This window comes from Cervus elaphus, chromosome 20 (assembly GCF_910594005.1).
Source record: "Cervus elaphus chromosome 20, mCerEla1.1, whole genome shotgun sequence".
Lineage (NCBI taxonomy): Eukaryota > Metazoa > Chordata > Mammalia > Artiodactyla > Cervidae > Cervus > Cervus elaphus.
The window spans coordinates 33,807,983-33,824,646 of record NC_057834.1 but is presented as its reverse complement, the minus strand read 5'-3'; positions in this window follow the sequence as shown (position 1 = coordinate 33,824,646).

The following is a 16,664-nucleotide window of genomic DNA, read 5'->3' as shown; positions in this document are numbered from 1 at the left end:
CATACAAAGTACTTTTAGTGCTTAGGCTTTTGACATTCAAAATTATTCTTTGTAAACTCAAATAAGCTTTCCTCTCTAGAAAAGTTTGCTAAAGCTAAAAACTATTTCAGCTTTTCAGGCAAATGTTTTAGTATGAAATTCAATTGACTTTTTTTTTTTTTCCCTGAATTCTTTTGGGCTTACCTTTCCCTGGAGCAAATGAAAAGCCCTCTCATGCAATGTGAAATACAGAAATAATGCAGAATTTTAATTCTATTCCACTTACACATTTGTTTTAAAATGTTATTACCTAATAGAGATATTTACCTGCCACTATTGTTCCTCAGAATATTTTTAGATGTTTTTGCTTGCTTAAAATTTTCACATAAATTTTAGAAGCAGCTTATTTAAATTACACCCTTCCCCAACACATACACATACTCAAAACAGTACATTCAAGCAAGTAAAACTCTGGTGCATTTGTTAATTTATGAAAAACTAATATTGTAATGATCTTAAGTCTCCATATTAAAAGCATAGTATTATTTTCCATTGGTTTATTTCTCCTTTTATTTTTACCTTTTACATTTCAAAGTGATCAACAAGAATAACCCTAGTTATGATGTCGCCGTTCAAAGATACACATGGTTATTTTCATACCCATGAATCGTTTATTTTGCAAATGGAAGCCCGTACCTCAATATCCCTCACCTATTTCTTTTTTTCCTTCCATCCCTTTCCCCTTTGGCAACCACCTGTTTGTTCCCTATATTTATGATTCTGTTTCTGCTTTGTTATGTTTGTTCATTTGTTTTGCTTTCTAGATTCTACATATAAGTGAAATCATACAGTGTATGTTTAGCTTCTTTCACTTAGTATAATACTCAAAATCCAACCAATTTGTCACAAATGGAAAGAATTCATTCTTTCTTATGGTTAATTAATATTCCATTGGTAATATTTACCACATTTTCCTTACTATTCATCTACTGATGAATACTTAAATTGCTTCCATATCTTGTCTCATTATTGTTCAGTCGCTAAGTCACATCCGATTCTTTGCAACTTCATGAACTGCAGCATGCCAGGCTTCCCTGTCCTTCAATATTACCCAAAATTTGCTCAAACTCATGTCCAATGAGTAAGTGATGCCATCCAACCATCTCATTCTCTGTTACCCACTTCTCCTCCTGCCTTCAGTCTTTCCGAGCATCAGGGTCTTTTCCAGTGAGTCGGCTTTTCCCATCAGGTGGCCAAAGTACTGGAGCTTCAGCTTCAGCATCAGTCCTTCCAATGAATATTCAGGGTTAACTTCATTTAAGATTGACTAGTTTGATCTCTCTGCTGTCCAAGGGACTCTCAAAAGTCTTCTCCAGCATCACAATTCCAAAGCATCAATTGTTCAGCACTCAAACTTCTTTGTGGTCCAACTTGCACATCCATACATGACTACTGGAAAAGCCGTAGGTTTGACTATAAGGACCTTTGTTGGCAAAGTGATGTTTTTGTTTTTAATATGCAGGCTAGGTTTGTCATAACTTTTCTTCCAAGGAGCAATTGTCTTGTAATTTTCTGGCTGCAGTCACAATCTGCAGTGATTTTGGAGTACATGAAAATAGAATCTGTCACCGTTTCCACTTTTTTCCCATCTATTTGCCAGGAAGTGATGGAACTGGATGCCATGATCTTAGTTTTTTGAATGTTGAGTTTTAAGCCAGCTTTTTCACTCTCCTCTTTCACCCTCATCAAGAGGCTCTTTAGTTCCTCTTCATTTTCTGCCATTAGAGTGGTAACATCTGCATATCTGAGGTTGTTGATATTTCTCCTGTCAATCTTGATTCCAGCTTGTGAATCATCCAGCCTGGCATACTGCATAGAAGTCAAATAAGCAGGGTGACAATATATAGGCTTGACATACTCCTTTCCCAATTCTGAATCAGTCAGTTGTTCTATGTCCAGTTTTAACTGTTGCTTCTTTACCTGCATAAGATTTCTCAGTAGACAGGTAAGGTAATCTGGTACTCCCACCTCTTTAAGAGTTTTCCACAGTTTGCTGGGATCCACAGTCAAAGGCTTTAGCATAGTCAATGAAGCAGAAGTAGATGGGGTTTTTTGGAATTCCCTTGCTTTTTATATGATTCAATGGATGTTGGCAATTTGATCTCCAGCTCCTCTTCCTTTTCTAAAGCCAGCCTAAATATATGTGGAAGTTCTCAGTTCAAGTACTGTTGAAGCCTAGCTCAAAGGATTTTGAGCATTACCTTGCTAGCATGTGAAGTGAGTGAAATTGTCTTGTAGCTTGAAAATTTTTTGGCATTGCCCTTCTTTGTGTTTGGAATTAAAACTGACCTTTTCCAGTCCCATGGCCACTGCTGAGTTTTCCAAATTTGCTGGCATATTGAGTGGAGCACTTTAACGGCATTGTCTTTTAGGATTTGAAATAGCTCAGCTGGAATTCCATCACCTCCACTAGCTTTGTTCATAGTAATACTTCCTAAGGCCCATTTAACTTCACATTTCAGGATGTCTGGCTCTAGGTGATTGACCACACTATCATGGTTATCTGGGTCATTAAGACCTTTTTTGCGTATTACCTCTTCTGTATTCTTGCCACCTCTTCTTAATATCTTCTGCTTCTGTTAGGTCCATACCGTTTTCTGTCTTTATTGTGCCCATCTTTGCATGAAAGATGGCATCTCCAATATTATTGGTATCTCCAATAGTATTGAAGAGATCTCTGATCTTTCCCGTTCTATTTTTTCCCTCTATTTCTTTGCATTATTCATTTACAAAGGCTTTCTTATCTCTCCTTTCTATTTTCTGGCACTCTGCATTCAGTTGAGTATATCTTTCCCTTTCTCCTTTTTCTTTCACATCTCTTCTTTTCTCAGCTATTTGTAAGACCTCCTCAGACAAACACTTTGCCTTCTTGAATTTCTTTTTCTTTGGGATGATTTTGGTCACCACCTCCTGTACAATGAGTTCATGATCTGACCCACAGTCAGCTCCTGGTCTTGTTTTTGTTAACTGTATAGAATTTCTCCATTTTTGGCTACAAAGAATCTAATCATTCTAATTTTGGTATTGACCATCTGGTTATGTACATGTGTAGAGTCTTCTTTTGTGTTGTTGGAAGAGGGTGTTTGCTATGACCAGTGCATTCTCTTGGCAAACCACAGCCTTTGCCCTACTTCAGTTTGTGCTGCTGCTAAGTCACTTCAGTTGTGTCTAACTCTGTGCAACCCATCCCTGGGATTCTCCAGGCAAGAACACTGGAGTGGGTTGCCATTTCCTTCTCCAATGCATAAAACTGAAAAGTGAAAGTGAAGTCGGTTAATCATGTCTGACTCTTCGCGACCCCATGGTCTGCAGCCTACCAGGCTCCTTCATCCATGGGATTTTCCAGGCAAGAGTACTGGAGTGGGGTGCCAAAATTTCCTGTTACTCCAGGTATCTCTTGACTTCCTGCTTTTGCATTCCAATCCTCTATGATGAAAAGGACATTTTGGGTTTTTTTTTTTTTTTTTTTTTTTTTTTTTTGCTGTTAGTTCTAGAAGTTCTTGGAAGTCTTCATAGAACTGTCAACTTTAGTTTCTTTGACATTAGTGATTGGAGCAAAGACTTGGATTACCATGATATTGAATGGTTTGAGTTGGAATGAACTGAGATTATTCTGTCATTTTTGAGATTGTATCCAAGTACTGCATTCTGGACTCTTTTGGTGAATATAAGGGCTACTCCATTTCTTCTAAGGGATTCTTGATCACAGTAATAAATATAAAGGTCATCTGAATTAAATTCTTCCATTCCCATTCATTTTAGTTCATTGATTCCTAAAATATCAACGTTTGCTCTTGCCATCTCCTGGTTGAGCGTGTCCAATTCATTTTGATTTACCTTCTTATCTTGGCTATTGTAAATAATGTTGTAATAAACACTGGGGTGCATGAAATTTCTCTAATTGTGTTTTTGTTTTCCTTTTCTTTTGACAAGTACTCAGGAGTGGGATTTCTGGGTCAAATTGTGATTCTATTTTTAGGTTTTTTTAGGAATCATCTTACAGTTTTCCATAGTGGCTATACTTATTTACCTTCCCTCTAGCAGGGCATAACGGTTTCCTTTTCTCCACATTCTCACCACCACTTGGTTTTTGTTCTCTTTTTTGATAACAGCCATTCTGAGAATTGTAAGATAATGTCGAGTCTGACTTTGATTTCCATTTCCCTGATCATTAGTGATGTTGGGTGTATTTTCATGTGCCTGTTGGTAGTTTGCATGTTTTCTTTGGAAAACTATCTATTCAGGCCTTCTGTCCATTTTTCAATTGGGTCATTTGGTTTTTTGATGTTGAATTAGATGTGCTCTTTTTTAATCCCTTATTGGATATATTGTTTGCAAGTATTAGGTATCTTCTCCCATTCAGTAGGTGGCTTTTTCATTTTGTTGATAGCTTCCTTCAATTTGCAAATGCTTTTTAGTGTGATATAGTCTGATTTATTATTTGCTTTTGTTGCCCCAAATAGCTTGCTGCCTATGTTTTCTTGTAAAAATTTGCCTTTTGTTGCCCCAAATAGCTTGCTGCCTATGTTTTCTTGTAAAAATTTTGGGTTTCAGGTCTTACATTTGTCTTTAACCCTTTTTGAATTTATGTATCGTATGAGTAGTCCAGTTTGATTTATTTGCATGTAACTGTCCTATTCTCCCAAAACTTTATTGAAGAGGTTGTCCTTTCCCCTTCATGTATTGTATGTTGCTTTGTTCAGTGTAGATTACTTGTCCATATACACGTGAGTTCATTTCTGGGCTCCCTATTCTGTTCCACTGATCTATGTGTCTGTTTTGGTACCAGTGCCATGCTGTTTTGATTACTGTAGCTTTGTAGTATAGTTTGAAATCAGGGAGTATGATACTTCAGCTTTCCTCTTCATTCTCAAGACTGTGCTGGCTATTTAGGGTCTTTTGTGTTTCCATATTTTACACATTTTTCTATAACTTTTTTTCTAGAAGTTTTACAGTTTTACTTTTTACACTTAAGTCAATGATTCATTTTTTTAGTTTGCTTATAATAAGCTGTGAAATTGAGGTCAAGGTAAATTTTTTGCCTTCAGATATCCAGTCACTCCAATTCAATATTTTTTTAAGGACTATCATTCTCCATTTTTCAAATTGTCAAAAGTCAGTTGAGTATATTTCTGTAAATAAATGTATGAGTTTTTTATTCTGTTCTAGTGATCTATGTGTCTACTGCTCCACTAATACCACACTATTTTGATTAATATAGCTATAGTAAATCTTGGGCTTCCCAGGTGGCACTAGTTGTAAAGAACCCATCTAACAAGGCAAGAAAAGTAAGAGATGCAGGTTTGATCCCTGGGTCAGGAAGATCCCCTGGAGGAGGGCATGGCAACCCTCTCCAGTATTCTTGCCTGGAGAATCCCATGGACAAAGGAGCCTGGCAGGCTACAGTCCATAGAGTCACAAAGAATCATACATGACTGAAGCAACTCAGCATGCATGCAGAGTAAGTTTTATTAATAATTTTGGGTAGAGTGATTCCACTTTATTCTTATTTATTAGGATTATTTTAGTTATTCTAAAGCTTATATATTTCCATATCAATTTTAGAATAAGGTTGTCTATATCTAATTACATTAAATCTATACATAAATTTAAGGAAAATTGACAGCTTTATAATGTTGAGTCTTCCAGTTCACGATCAAAGTATGTCTCTTCATTTAAGTCCTCTTTGATTTCTTTCATCATCATTTAGCAATTTTCAACAGGGGTCCTCAATGTACAGGATCTTGTGCCTGATGATGTGAGGTGGAGCTGATATAATAATAATAGAAATAAGTGAAAGTGAAAGTCACTCAGCCATGTCTGACTCTTTGCAATCTCATGGTCTATACAGTCCATGGAATTCTCCAGGCCAGAATACTGAAGTGGATAGCCTTTCCCTTCTCCAGGGAATCTTCCCAACCCAGGGATTGAACCCAGGTGTCCTGTATTGCAGGCAGATTCTTTACCAGTTGAGCCACAATAATAGAAATAAAGTGCATAATAAATGTACTTTGCTTGAATCATCCCAAAACCATCGACCCCCCCCCCCCCAACTCCCTCAACCTGATGCATGGAAAAACTGTCTTCCACGAAACTGGTCCCTGATGCCAAAATGGTCAGAGAACACTGATATTCAGTGCACAAATCTTATACATGTTTTGTTAAGCATATACCTAAAAGTATTTAATTTTCTTTGGAGAAACTGTTAATGATATTGTGTTTTTAATCTTGGTTCCCTCATTTTTACTGTTATAAGGAAATGTGATTGATTTTCATATGTTGATATTGTATGTTGTAACCTTGCTTAACTCACTAGTTTGAGGAAGTTTTTGGTTTTGTTTTGTTTTTGCCTATATGTTGGATCTTTCTACATAGATAATTATATCACCCATATAAATAGGGACAGTTTTATTTCTTCCTTTCTGATCTATATGCCTTTTATTTCCTCTTTGTGTCTTATTGCAGTGTCGAGAATTTCCATTACAATGTTGAATAAGATTAGTGAGAGCAGACATCCTTGCCTTGACCCTGATTTTATGGAGGAAGTATTCAGTCTTTTACCACTAAATGTACTGTTATTGATGTTTTTTATACTGTCTTTATCACATTGAGATAATTCCCTTCAATTCTTAACTTGCTAAGAATTTTTGTTATGAATGAATGCTGGGTTTTGTCAAATGTTTCTCCCTGTCAAGTTGATATAATTACATAATTTTTCATAGGATTGGCATATTTATTTTAAAAAGAGGAACTGGGAAGTAATCTAAGTGATTATATAACAACAGGAGCTTCTTAGTTGAAAGATCCTTGTTAGAAAAGAGAGCATCAAGAACTCAGCAGCTACCATCACCTATTCTTCCATTGTCAGTTCTTTGCCTGATTACTGAAAGGGGAAAGAAAATTAGCCTTTGGGGTCATGTCAGCTAGCATTTCCTGACAAGTTTTGTCAGTTCTACTTAGAAGGCAAATTTATCCGTTTACTTCTATCTCCACTGAAACTGCTCTTATCCAGAAATAGTCTTCTCTCACTGTCTACTCTCCTTGTTTATCCTTATTCTTTTACAGGTATTCTTTACATAACAGCCAAAGATATCTTTTAAAGATGAAAATCAGATCATGCTCTTTTCCTAATTAAGAACACCCAATGGATTCCCAGTGTACTTGGAATAGAATTTACTCTCCTCATGATGACCTACAGGCCTTACCTATCCTTATCACTCCATGATAAGTGACTCTTATGTCTAACCTCTTACCTACTAGTCCAGTAACTATTAACATAGGTTTATTCCCACTTGGGAAATTTATACTTGCTATTCCTTCAGTCCAGACTACTCTCTTTCTCCAGAATCCCATTCATTCATTTATGCTTGTTCATTTTCTATTATTCAAGCCTTAACTGAAATGAGAAGTAATCCTTAAGGATTCCTTCCCTGACCACTTCATCTATAGAAATGCTCCCCATTGTCATTCTCCACTAGGTGTTTTATGATTTTTATAGCACTTACCACTAGCTGAAACAAAATAATAAGATTGAAAATAAGGGAGGGAAAACTGTAAATCAGGCAAAATACTTAATAGAAGAGAACAAAAAGCACTAATAAAAACAAACAGTGAATGAAACAAAATTCCTGCTGTCATAGAACTTATTTTCAAATAGGAACATAGATTATTTTAAAAAATATACAAAAGTGAAAGTGAAAGTTGCTCAGTTGTGTCCAACTCTTTGCGACCCCATTGACTATACAGTCCTTGAAATTCTCCTGGCCAGAATACTGGAGTGGGTAGCCATTCCCTTCTCTTTTATACTTATAAAAAATATACAAGTAATGTATAATGTTATTTTGGGGAGTGTAATGTTTGAAGAAAAATCAAAAGGAAAGAGGGCACCAAGACAGTCATTCCTGGCAGCAGGAAACAGTAGTTTATTTAGGTCGGGTGGTCAGGAAAGGTGATGTGTAAGCAGAAGAATGAATGAAGAAGTGAGTCAACCTTACAGAGTCTGACAGACGAGTGCTCCAGGCTAAGGTAAGGTGTAGGGGTGTAGGGGAAGGTCCTGAAAAGGGGTTAAACTTGGCATGTGTGAGGAATGAAATACAGACCAGTGAGGTTGAGAGGAATGGCCAAGGCAATTAAGGGGAATATTGAAACTGGTCTTATAAGCTGTGGTAAGGACTTTGAATTTTATTCTAGGAGGGGTGACAAATCATTGTAGAGACACCTGATTTGATTTAGACATTAAAATCTTTACTCTGACTGCTACTGTGATTAACACCCAGACCAAAGGAGAAGCAGGGGGAGACCAGTCAGGACTTTGCTTGCTGTGATCCAACTTAGGAGTGATAACAGGAACAAAGTGTACCTTTGAGGGAAGAGTTTATCAGTTCAGTTGGGGACATGGTCTATTGGAGATGCCAAGAAAATATTCAAGAAAAGAAAGTGGGATATACATTTGGAGTTTTGGAAAGAAGAATGGACTGGAGACTTAAATTTGGAAATTGTTTAAAGCCAGAAGAGGAAGTGATCATTAGGGTGTAACTGAACAGTGAAGTGGTTTGTGGCTGAAACTTGAGGTAATTTAACATTATGAGATTGAGGAGAAAAGAGAAACGACACTGGAAGTCAAAAAAAGGGGAGGAGGGATATGAAAACTAAAAGAGGTTATGTCCGGGAAACCACATGAAAAACAGTTTGTTAAGTAAGACAAATTAGTCAGTTGGGCCCAGTGCTGCCAGTATGCCAAGTACGATGTGTTAGCATTGACTGTTAGATCAGGTGTTCAGTCTCAATGAAAAAATTCTGTATGAGGAGAGGGATGGTGATAAAAGATGGTTTAATGTGAATTCAAGAGAAAAAAGGAGAGAAATTTAAGACAATGTAATTCCTTCAAAGAGTTTTGATGTTAAAGGGAGCAAATAAATGAGCCTCTAGCTGGGGAAGGATGTGGGATCACAAGAAGGTTGTTTTTATTTGATTTTATGCTTGTTTTTTGGGGATGAGGAAAATTACAAACGAGTTTGTAAATGAAGGTGATCTAATGCAAATTTGATGATTCAAAAGACATAGGGGAGAACCGCTAAAGCAAAGCTCTAAGTAGGAAGGGGATTGGAGTGCAGTGCATGAGTGTATGGATGGGCTTGTTAGCGTGTATGGAGCTCACCCCACGTGAGAACACACGGGCGTGGTGCTGAGCACAGAGGCACACGGTCGGGCCGAGGTGTTGGTGGGAGTATATGGAAGATCTCTCTTAACTGCTTTTGTTGTTCTTAAAAGAAGCAAAACATAAAGTCACGTGCTTTAAAAAAGATAAGCAAGAGTCTTTGGAAGTTAGAGAATAAAAAAGAATGTATGAAAATGTATGTGGCGAGAGAAAGAATGGTAGACAGAAACACAGTGCTTTCCCCATAACATCAATACCCCACTTAGTGTAAAATGTCATGACTGTGAAGTAAAACTAGCTATCATAGGAACGTATTTTTCACTAGTGAAGTTCAGCTGCATGAGTACTCTGCATAACAGGAAAATTTGACTTAACCAAGGTTGGTATCATGCCAGATAAGATTGGGGCGTGTGAATTAAAGGTGAATGCAACTAAATGATAATCTGTGGATTTTAACAGGGTATGGAGGACAGAAGGGTGCAGTAGCATGGAACCCTGAAAATGATAGAAATAAGCATAGATATAAAATGCAAGACTTTTAAATTGAGGAACTTTTTTAAGGTACAAGTGAGAATGAACTGAAAAGATAAGCAATAAAAATAATAGCTCTTTAGAGAATATAATGGAATAAGGTATTCCATTCCTAAATGAAACAAAACAGATCAAATGGATGGAAATAGAAAATACTCATTTCCTATGCAAAGAATATTCTAAATCCCAGTGCTGTATGCTAAGTTGCTTCAGTCGTCTCTGACTCTACGCAGCTCTATGGACTATTACCTGTTGGTCTCCTCTGTCCATGGGATTCTCCAGGCAAAAAAACTGGAGAGGGTTGTCGTACCCTCCTCCAGGGGATCTTTCCAGCCCAGGAACTGAACCTGCATCTCTTACCATCTCTTACATCTCCTGCATTGGCAGACAGCTTTTTTTTTTTTACCACTAGGGCCACCTTGGAAGCCTCTAAAACCCTACTGAAACACATAAAAGAAAACAAACATTTCCTTTTCCTTTTAAAATGAGGAACGCGTTCCTCAGTGTTCCTTTACAACATTAAGACTTTGGTTTTAGTGCTGTAAAGACTAAAGATGTTTGTTCTTAAATTTCTATGAATTCAATGAGAAATCCATAAAAACACCATTAATTGTTAAATGTGAGAATAAAGGGAGATTCTAAAGAATAATCAAGGGGTGAGGGGGGCAGATTTAGCATATAGTAATAATATATTGTAGTAATGATATGAGATTATTCATCAATATATGGTGTTGAGACAATGGCTAGTTACACATAATAGTAAAAAGTATATCCAATTTGATTTTAAGAAGTACGTTTTACTTTGTTCATTACAACCAATTAGATTCCAGATGTATACTGAAATATAAGAAGTATAGAAGAAAACTTAAAAAAAAATCTTGGAGTTAGAAAGGCCTTGATAGACAAGTAAATAAAATACTAAAAAAATTTCAAACTCATAAACTCAGTAATAATGATAAACAGAAGAAAAATTTTGCAACATGTATAATAAAAGGCATAGTTCCTTATAATAGAACTCTTGTAAGGAGATGATGACACAGTATGAAAAATGAGCAAGATATGTAAATGGACGCTCTTGTCTCCTTCTTTCCTCAATCTCTCCCAGCGTCAAGGAAATGAGGGTGCCAGAGGATGAGATGGCTGGATGGTATTACTGATGCAATGGGCATGAACTTGGGAAAATCCTGGAGATGGTGAGGGACAGGGAGGCCTGGAGTGCTGCAGTCCATGGGGTCACAAACAGACTCAGTTGAGCGACTGAAATGGACATTCACAGCAAATGAAGTGCAAATGATTATTAAGTATATGAAAAGATACTTAGCCTCACTCATAACTGTAGAAGTAAAATTTCAAAGAAAAAATTTACCCATCAACTTGCCAAAAATGGAAAAAATTAGTCTGTGCTCATGGTGATGGTGATGGATTTTTAACTAGATTCATTGTGATCATTCGGATAGCTTACGATGAACGTGTCAGATTCGTGATCTCTGAAGAAGAATTAGCTTTGGGACCAGGGACCAGGCTCGATCACTCAAGAGTTTTATTGTAGCAGAGTTTTATTACAGTGAAAAAGGAACAGAGAAAGCTTCTGACATAGACATCAGGAGGGGGATGGAGAGTGCCCCCCTTGCTAGTTTCAGCAAGCTGTTTTATGTCTGTTAGAAAGCTTTTCATCAGATAGGAGAGACGCCTCAAGGCTGACGGAGGTTCACCAGGCCCCTGTCCCACAACACGCAGTTTTGAGATAGGATGGCACGAAGTGTGTCCTCCCCCAGCCATAAAGCAATTGATATGAATACTGGTTTGTTGAGCTATTATCAGCCTAAGGTTTGAGAAAAGAAAGAACGCTAGTCTTAGGTGGAACCATTTTGGAGAAAGGCAAATTCCAAAGCAAATACATAGTTTCATTCAGTTCAGTTCAGTTCAGTCGCTCAGTCGTGTCCGACTCTTTGCGACCCCATGAATCGCAGCACACCAGGCCTCCCTGTCCATCACCAACTCCCGGAGTTTACTCAAACTCATGTCCATTGAGTGGGTGTTGCCATCTCATCCTCTGTCGTCCCCTTCTCCTCCTGCCCCCAATCCCTGCCAGCATCAGGCTCTTTTCCAACGAGTCAACTCTCCGCATCAGGTGGCCAAAGTACTGGAGTTTCAGCTTCAGCATCAGTCTTTCCAATGAACACCCAGGACTGATCTCCTTTAGGATGGACTGGTTGGATCTCCTTGCAGTCCAAGGGACTCTCAAGAGTCTTCTCCAACACCACAGTTCAAAAACATCAATTTTTCGGCGCTCAGCTTTCTTCACAGTCCAACTCTCACATGCATACTATAGCTTAAAAAAAAAAAAAACACATTTCCATAAGAAAAACCCATTGGTTAGCTCAAAGTTTGAGAAAAGTTAAGTTCAGGTGGAATCACATGTCGGTCGTCATGGCAACACAGAATTTTAAGAGAAACTTGCATCCTATTTCCTCCATTTGGAGACCCCTGGCCTTCCTGCCTGTTACCCTCTCAATTTCATAATATATACAAATACCAAATTGACAAATTGTACACCTGAAACAAGTATAAAGTTATATATTGATTATATCTCAATTAAAAAGAAAACTAAGATCATGGCATCCAGTCCCAGTCCCATTACTTCCTGGCAAATAGATGGGGAAACAGTGGAAATAGTGACAAATTTTATTTTCTTGGGCTCCAAAATCACTGTGGATGGTGACTGGAGCCATGAAATTAAAAGATGCTCCTTGGAAGAAAAATTATGACAAACCTAGACAGCATATTAAAAAGCAAAGACATCACTTTGCTGACAAAGGTTCATATAGTCAAATCTATATTTTTTTCCAGTAGTCATGTTTGGATATGAGAGTTGAACCATAAAAAAGGCTGAGCACTAAAGAATTGATACTTTGGAATTGTGGCACTGGAGAAGACCCTTGAGAGTCCCTTGGACAGCAAGGAGATCAAACCAGTCAATCCTAAAGGAAATCAACCCTGAATATTCATTGGAAGGACTGATGTTAAAGCTGAAGCTCCAGTACTTCAGCCATCTGATGGAAAGAGTCAGCTCATTGGAAAAGACCCTGATGCCTGGAGAGATTGAGAGCAGGAGAATGAGAGGGTGACAGAGGATGAGATGGCTGGATGGCATCGCCAACTCCATGGACATGAGTTTGAGCAAACTCCAGGAGATAGTGAGGGACAGGGAAGCCTGGTGTGCTTTAGTCAATGGGGTTGCAAAGAGTTGGGCATGACTTAGTGACTGAACAACAACATCATCAAAACTAAAACTGCTCAAAGAATAATGGAGACATGTCAAAAGAACAAAGGAGGCAGACAAATGCAGTACAGTTCCTGTTTGCCAATTCCATGATGATTTGAACATCAACATAAATAATGTCAGTAGTATGTTACATTGTCTCATAGTATCTATATTATCTAAATAGTGTCTCTTTCTTACAGAATATCAGTCTAGAGGAGGAATGATGGAATTAGGAAATCATCAATGGACTCTAAAACTAGAGGGTGAAAGTTTGGTGAGGAATAGGATATTAATTTCAATATATCACTCTATAAATTATAAATATAAAAAGGTAAAATAATAATTTTACAATGGAGAAACCTGGTGGACACTATCTTAAATTAGCTTCACTAATATTAGGATAAATTGACATCACGTGGTTCCTGGTATGGTGTATTAGGAGTGAACATCACTAGTGATATTCTTGTTAAAAACTCAAAATTTAAATCTAGATATGAAGGAAATTAAATAAAAGTAAGTACAAAGAAGGGGAAGAAGTGAAACAGAATTGAATATGAGTGCAGGGAAAAATGACTCACTCTTTAGATGAACACTGAAAACTGAGAGACATTCTATAAAATATCTGGCATATAGCTTTCAAAAGTACTAAGGTCTACGAAAGACAAAGAAAAGTAAAGTACTGTTTTAGATCAAAAGGCACTAGAGAAACAGATGCAAAGGATAATCTTGGAATGGATCTTCAACTGCAAAACAATTTAACTATAAAGGACATTATGAGATAACAAGGTAACTGAAATATGATTTCCAAATTATACAATAGTATTGCATTTGATATTAATATATGTGTATAGGTCTCTGTATAGATATATAATATACACTGATTTTTAATAATTATATTATTACAATGATTACATAGAAGAATGCACTTCTTCTTGGGGAATACACACTAAAATATTTAGGATTAAAATGATACAATGGCTTAAGCTTACTCTCAAGTGATTTGGAAAAAAATTATATGGATAGGTGAAAGAGAGAGAGAGTGATACAGTGATACAGTGAATGGGACAAAATGTGAAAAGTTGGGATATCTGGACAAAAGACATTTAGGAGTTTTGGCAGTACTATAACTTTTCTGTAAGTTTGAAATTGTATCTTTAAAAAGTTTTGAGAAGCTTAAAAAAACACATGAAAAAGTTATTAAAATATCTTTAAAGATATTTGTGCAGGAAAGGGTCAAGTCAGCAGGCCTGGGCTGCTCAAACCCTGCGCATTCCCAAGAAAAGCTTGTATTTAGGACTGGCCGTTGGCCAACTCTTGGGAGATGCGCTCTTATCTCTTGAATTATTCTGCTTGATAAATATTTTAGCAAGTCAAAGGCCTTGAACCAAATGATATCTGTTTGATCAGATCATTTATGCTAACAATGTGTTTTACGGTGAACACCTGTTTTTGCTCTGAAGGGCTGGCATCAGTACCTGAGGTCCATAGAGCAGTTATTACATGCCTAACGTGACTGACTCCTAATAAAAAAACCTGACATCAAGGCTCAGGTGAGTTCTCCTGCTGACAACACTCTGCACCTATGGACACTCTGCCCTGTTGCTGGGAAAACCCCTCATGCCCACATGCTTCTCCTAGGGGAGGACACTTGGAAGTTTTAGGTTTCTCCTGGACTTTGCCCTCATGGACCTTTTCCCTTTGTTAATTTTCATCTGAACCCTTTTGCTGTAATAAACTAGAACCATGAGTGTAACAGTTTTTCTGTGCCCTGTGAATCATTCTAAGAGTATCATCTAGCTCAATGGTGATCCTGAAGACCCCCAACAAAAATTAAAGACACTTAAATAAGTGGAAAGAGAGCCTATACCAGTACATCCCTAATGATTTTTAAATTTAATGCGATTCCAAAAATGTGATCTAAAATAAAATTTGTATGAAAAAGCAAAGCTACAACTACATAAAAATAAGAGGGGTTGATCTCCCTGAAAACTAAGATTTATTATAACTTTATAGTTGTTAAGATAGTGTAATTTGGGAACAGAGAATTAAACTGACCAATGGAGCATAATAGAGTGGCTAAACTGATTAATGCTTTAAATGAATTATGATATTTAAAAGATAAAATTGTAGATCAGAGAGAAAAGGAAGGATGCTTCAAACAAAGTTGATAGAACAATTGATTGTCCAGTTTAAAAAAAAAGAGTTTGGATGTTTATCTCACCTCATATATAAAAATCAATTCCAGTTGGATTTGAATATGGTTAGTATATTAACAGGCTTAGATGAACAAAAAAAAAAAGATTATTCTGACACTGAGGTAGAAATTTCTTTTTTCCAGGGAAATGTGGAAGTGCTAACAAAAAGAGACAAGAATTAAATTTGACTCCATTAAAATAATTTTTGTTCAATAAAAGGCACCATAAAAAATGAAAAGACAAATCACAAAATGGTAGCAAATATTTGCATAACACATTAAGGACAAGAGTTTGGTGTCCGGAGTACATATAAAGCTGCTACCAGTTGAATAAGAAAAATACACACAAGCCAGTCGAAAAGTGGTCAAAGGCACGAACTAATGTTTTGCAGAAGACAAAACAGACATAACCAACAAACGTTGTAAGCTCTTCAATCTCTTGTTGTTCAGGAAAATGTAAATTAAAACCAAAACTATGTCACACCCACTAGTTTGACAGAAATTAACAAGTCTAATAACAAGTGCTTAGAAGGATGTAGATCAACTGAAACTTTCTTATTCTTTGCTTGCCATAGTGTACAACCATTACAAAATTCCATTTAGCATTATTTTGTAAAGTAGAAACATTTTATATCCCATGAGCTAGTAATTCATCTAAAAGATATAAACCTTAGAGGAACTTTTGCACACTTGTCCAATAAAGTGTGTATTAAAGTATTTGAAGCATTATAATTTATAAAAACAAAAATCTGGAAACAATTCCATTATACCCATTCTAGTAGGATGGATAACAAACATTGTGGTCTATTCACATGATGGAATAGTATAAGATGGTTAAATTAATAAACTGCAGCTCTATTCTGGATCTTAGAAAAAGGACAGTGAATTTTTTAAAAAGCAAGTCTCAGAAAACTATACACAGTATATCATTTTTATAAAGCTCAAAAACAGAGAACTAAAAAATGTATTGTTTAAACACATATAGATATATAATAAAGATATAAAATAAATGAGACAGAAATAACCATAAAAACCAGGATAGTAGTAATTGTTGGGGGTGAGAGTGGGGATGGGGGATGAAGTACAAAGAGATAAGGAAGGAAAAATGAGAAATATCTGAGTGGAGTTCTTGAGTAGTGTGTTTTCAAATGTATATTTTATTGTTATGCATATCAACTTACATATTTTAAACATAGTGTTTTGTAAGTATAAAGTATTCTAGTAAAATTATAGGAAATACATTTTTTGGATAAAGAAAGATCATAACATACACTGAGGCTACATGTGGTCACAAAAACCTATAGGCAAATTGCAAGCAGTAGCTTGAAAGTCTTCTTGTCAGCCTAACCAGGGATTTATTAACTTTGCTGTTGTTTGGAACATTTTTTTGACTTTCCAGTTATCATTGAATTCACTAAATATATATCTCTTTTATTTTCTAACTCACATTAATGTCCTCTTAAATTTCTAATAGTAGA